Raw genomic sequence first — 6,000 nt, 5'->3', positions numbered from 1 at the left:
TTTAAAATAGGGATGAAAAAGCAAGAGAAATAAAGTAGGGAACCATCCTCCAGCAATGAAGGCAGTGCCAGTCCTTGTAGGAAAGAACTGGCAAACAAAATGAAGCTGATGAAAAAATAAAACAGAGCATTAGTGGATGGTGTAAATTAAAGAAAAAGAGAGTTACCCACAGCTTTGATATGAGCAGTTTGGCTTCAAAGTGACAGGAGAATCTAGTGTCAAGAGGCAGAGAAAGAAAAAGGTCAGCATGATAAGGCAAATATTTTTTTATCTAGGTATAGAAGAATGTAGATAATCAAGTTCTAAGCACAGCAGAGGGAAACTGAACTCTAACAGCTGGTATGGACTGATCTTTTTAATATTTGGATTGGACAATGTTTTATGAAGGAATAAAAGTTTTCCTGATAAGTAAATGTGTCACAGAGATTGATGTCTGATTAATGGGAAGTGTCTCTCAGCTTGAACTATTATTATCTGATACTGAATATAGTTGTTTTCTTAAGTCTAAGTTTGCTATTTAAGCTTATCTTGGTTTATTATTATACTTGAGAAACCTGATGTCACCAGTGACAATGGGTCTGTATTTAATTATTTTTTTGGTTTGCTTTAACCATGCTTAATACCACATGTCCTGTTCTATTTGGTGTTTTCTGTTCAGTGCCAAGTTTTAAACCATAAAATTACAGAAATTCAAAACAAAGTCTTTCTAGCAACTTTTTTTGGCCTTTGGGAGCCAATAACAAGAGCCAGATTTTCAAAAATGAAACGTTATCATGCCTACATTGCCTGCCACAAACATGTCCTTTTTTCAGCATGTAAGGTGAGTGTTTAGGCAAAGAATTATTGACACAATTACTTGCTTGATTTGTGAGTGTCAAGCAGGGCTTTGTCACACGCATTCAATGAAATCTAGATTTAAAAAAAAAAAAAAAAAGTCTTGTTTTCTTTATTTTGTGTATTTACTCCAAAGAAAAAAAAGCTTGTGAGTAAAATTCACCATATCCAAACAAAAGACTGGCAGCTTAAGTAAGTATATGAACAGGGGGAAGGGAGACTTATTTCCTGAGTTTCAACAGATGTCATACTTAATTGGTTGTGAAATAAACCAGAGCTACTCTCGGCCCGTTTCCCTAGTTTCAGCTGTGAAGACACTTTCAAACATGTGCATTTCTCTCCTGCTTGTCATAATGAGGGTGTGGGTGAGAATCAAACCTCCAAAAGGAGCAAAGCAGCATGCATGCTATATACAGGCCTTCAGATACACTAATTAAACACAAGTGAGAGTTTCATCTTTTGTTCCTGCGAGATGCACGTCAATACAGCGCTAAGCAAGACGGTTTTGTTGAGGGATGATTGTCTTTGCCTTCTGTTAGTATCAGCAAGTCACTGGACGGTCCCATTCTGTACCAAGCTTTTCTACCTTCATGTACTTTCTCTCCAAAACACTCTCTTTCCTAACTCAGAGTACTGACAATATCCTACAACTTGGTGAAATTCGATCATGTTTGTATTATGACAGAGAGACCATCTCCTAGATTTTTTTTTTTTTCCCTTGTGGATGTTTTCTACTAGAAGCAGCAGAGTAACACCACACGTAACACAACAACAACAACAACAATGGCAACAAAGGAAGAGTTGTCAAGTATAAAACAGTGTGGCTAAACATGGTGAAGGTCACAAGAAGATGGAGAACAAGGCTTTTCATAGGTAAAAAGCCCAAATGTTTGTAACTGTGGCTAACCACCAGTCGACGGTAGGCTAATATAAATACACGCATGCATTTCTAAAGGACTAGGGCAAAGAACGATAGTCACTCATTTTACACCTTTTTGTATGTAGCCCTCAAAATTAAAATGCTCTTTTGAGCTTCATGGGAAAAAACTAAATATGTGATAGGTGTCTCTCTGTGAAACTCAGTGTGACCAAGTTAAAAAAAAAGAAAAAGAGAGTTAGCTAAAACATTTCAAATAGAAATGTAATGGGAATTGCGTAAAAAGAAAAATCAAAGCCAAGGTCAAATATGTTTAATTCACCTGTGACAACTAAACTGAACAATATTTGTTCTTTTAGTTTAGACTTGGAACCCAGATCCCAGGAGTGTTAGGAGAGAGCTTTAATCCCTAGAAAAAATTCAAATTCCCAAAGTGCGTGATGGAAACCAGCATAATCCTTCCTGAAGTGAGAAATAAAATAGAAAATACTTTCCTTGCTATTAAAACAAGAGTAGTCATCATGATCTTTATTCTTTTAATGTTTTACAGGTCTGACTTTCGGCAGATGACCTCTCTTGTTTGTTCCTACATGTTTTCCAAAATATAAAAGTGAAATAGAGTCCCAAGGGCACTGTACTTGAAAGGTTATGAGAGTTAGAGAATTTTAACCATGCCTGCCAAATCAGCAGATGGCTTGTGATTATAATTATATGCATCAATAAAACGAATAATCTTTACAAAATTTGAATTTCTACTAAAGTAAGGGATTTAGTAAGCAGATGCAACAGAATGCATTTTCTTTAACCCTTTTTGTAGACAGTACTGTTTCTCACAAAAATAATGGGAATGCTCTCCGTAAAGTAGCTTGACCATAGACTTGAGCCTTAAATATATGTTTCTTTTGACCAAGTGTCAATGTTATTTAGAGTGATTTATGTGTTCAGTTGCACTTTGTTCCCTAAATGTCTAATGCTTATATATAGGATGTTTCCCATCAGACCCATACTTCAAAATGGTGTTTAATTTTATAAAATGTTAGAGATACAATGAAAATGTCATGTGTACTCAGTCGCTTCATTTGTAACGCTATGGTAGTTGTTTCTCTTTAGGATTTGGTGACTTTCCATATCTGGTATGGAGGCCGAGTTAACCACATTGTTAGCAAAGAAAATATTTCTTCCCAAATGTGGGAAATTTATTAAATGTTTTGTGGGTTTTTTATCACAATAAACTGAATTATATATATATTAAAAAAAACCAAAATCACAACCTTGGATTTCTATGACCACTGTCCTCACTTTCAAACTTTCTTTTGTAACAAGATCAAGATTGTGTGTATTAGATTGTGTCAAACTTCTGCCTAAAGTAGGATAAAATCACACAGTAGAAAAATTAAACAAATCAAATAAAAGCCTCCCTAAGCCCAATCTATTTCTGGGCTGCATCATAAAAATGTTATTTGAAGACATGCTGGAAATATCCTATGCTCTTCTGATACAGAAAAGAAGAATATATTTGAGAACAGTAATAAGCACTTTTTAAAAAAAGTCTCCATTTGGGATATTGTAGCTGCCTAACTACAGTATTTTAACATTCATATTCTTCAAATGTGTAAATGCGAACTTTTATTTGGAGAAGGTATGTGTGTTGGTTTTTTTAACTACCACAATATCTCTGATGCAGAGACTGCAAAACAGTATTTTGATGCTCATTAAAAAGTGGATTTTTACTTCAGAAATGACAGAGCCATTACTCTGTATCATGTAAATCCTTCTTAGCATAAGGATTATTGACCCGATAGCCCATAACGGTGCCTTTGGAGCCATTACTACTTTGTTGTGCCAATCCAGCTGCTGTACATGTGCTCTGAGTTAAGGGAGGTGGGGGCACTGAAAGTGTCAAATTTTCTCCTGAGATTTCAGGAACTGACCTAGTGACTCTTCCTATCACCTGAAGAAATACTATTAAGAAGAAATTGAGATCTCCGACATTCACATGAAATGGAAAACTTCTAAAGCATTTCTTCTTAATCTAACGCCTCACGGAGGCGGAGCGGAGTTCAAATACACGTCTTTAAATGAAAACTCCTTTTAGCCAAAGTTCCTTAATGGAGGGAAACATTCACACCTGAAAAATGAGGTAGCAAATGTTGCCCAAATCTATTAAGCAAATTAATAAACACCACACTTTCAAAACTCTTACACACCTGCTTTACTGTATTGAAGTGAGCCATCAACCTCACCTCAGTGGAATCATTCATGTGTATAAATGCTTTTGTAAGTGTTCACTTACCCGAGAAGGTAAGCCCTGTTTTTGTTATAGAGTAACTTTTACTGTTAGGTTATCACCTTTTTTAACCAGAAATTTGTCATTTAGAAAAAACAAAAGTTGCTAGTAATATTAGAAGTCTTCCATGAACATAAATGAAAGCAATTCTCCTCCAAAGAGATTTTATGTATGTAAGTACTAAAAAAAAGTTAAAAGGGAGGCAATCTTTTTTGTCACTAATTAAACAGTATCTTTAGACTGAAGTTATTCAAGTTTATTAAAATTTAGAAGCACTGATTCTGCTTAGGCAGTTTTTAACAATCCACAGCTATGAGCACATAAACTACAAGTGATCCAGTCCCAGTTATATATGTATACTTCTAAAATGAATGAATTAAGTAACGTATAGATTTCGGTCTAGATGCCCCAAATAGATGTAGCAGAATATAAAGTTTACTCTGCATGTTATTCACTATGTTTTATTTTGGAGTGACAGAGCCAGGCTTTCGTGAAGATTGTCTGTGACTGACCTTGGAGACACTTGCTTATCAGAAATATCAGATATTTTGGGATTACTGGCTTGAAAATCTATAGCCATGCAAAAAACCTGAATTAGAGTTATTCAAATCAACTGTGTAATGCCATAAAGTTTTCCAGATCCACATGCACAACTGATATTGGTATCCCCTGGAACTGAGCACAAAGATATATGCAAAGGCCTCATATTGGACTGCAAGGTCCAAATAGTCTGTTGAAAAGTGTCTTCTAAAAATCTGGTGTGTTACACTGTTTATCAGGGAGATCAGATGAACAACATTAATTATCAGAAATCAAGTTTTCTTTCTTTTTCTCTTAGGTATATGAAAGAAACAACAGACGAGAAAAAATAACAAAGCTGTGAAAAACTACTGAAACTTACTGTGGCTCAACCTGTCGGATTACAGTAGCAGTATGATTTTTGAAGTACTGCTGCATGTGCATTACCCTTATGAAATCACTCTACTTTTAATAGGATAAAGTACAGCTGAATATATTCATTAATGTGGTGAATGCTGAAATATTGAATACCCTTTACTCTCATTCACATAGGTATGTAAAAAGCATGATGACTGTGTCATAAGGATGTGCTCATTTTTAAAAGCTGTGATGAATAAAAACTCCTGAATATAAAATATCCTCAAATATTACCTGTTAAAATGAACGGAAAACTTAATATCAATTCACAAAGTTGAAAGCAAAATTGTGTCATAACACTGTAGGTTGCTAAATCTCTGCTGATCTAGCAATTAGGTATGAATTATAGGACTTAGCTGAGACAGCAAACTTATTTTCTGATGCCTGCATATCTCATATTTTCTGAGGTAACATAAAGAAAACATGTTGGTGAGATGCAGACACCTTAAGAAAAAAGAAAATAAAATAAAATACAAAATTTTATTTGAGTTTGTTTACTTCCTCATTAAATTTCCTAAGTCAGAAACATTGGGAAATGCAAAAGCAGACATAACTGTTACTTAGAGTTTCAATAAACTGGGATACTATATAGGTGAACATAGTTTTTTGCATATGTACACTTTTTATATAAATATGCACATGCAGATTCATATATATATCCATGCACGCACATATCTCTGCAAGGAATCAACAAACACATGTTAAAAAATCACATTTTGTCTTAGTTTCTATAAGCTGTGATGATACTATCGTCCATGCAGTAAAAAATATGTCCCTGGGTAAGTGACTCACCGTAGTGAACTGACTGCTGTCCTATGAAGAGTTTGAAGTGAACAGGTTATCTTAACATGTCTAAATACACATATATTGACAAGTGTTTTCCCAAACTAAATAACTCTTCCAAAACAAAGCAAAACAAAAAAACCCACAAAAAACCCTGTAAAGCAGGCTGATATCTAAATCCCACTTCTTTAACTGTCTGTATTTGAGAAAGCATTCTTAAAATATGGTTTTCAGCGGTTTGGGGGGTGGGGGGAGAAGTATTACTTAATTCACAGAGGCATCT

This window comes from Phaethon aethereus (genome assembly GCF_964289735.1).
Source record: "Phaethon aethereus genome assembly, chromosome: 2".
NCBI classification, from domain to species: domain Eukaryota; kingdom Metazoa; phylum Chordata; class Aves; order Phaethontiformes; family Phaethontidae; genus Phaethon; species Phaethon aethereus.
This window is presented reverse-complemented; position numbering follows the sequence as displayed.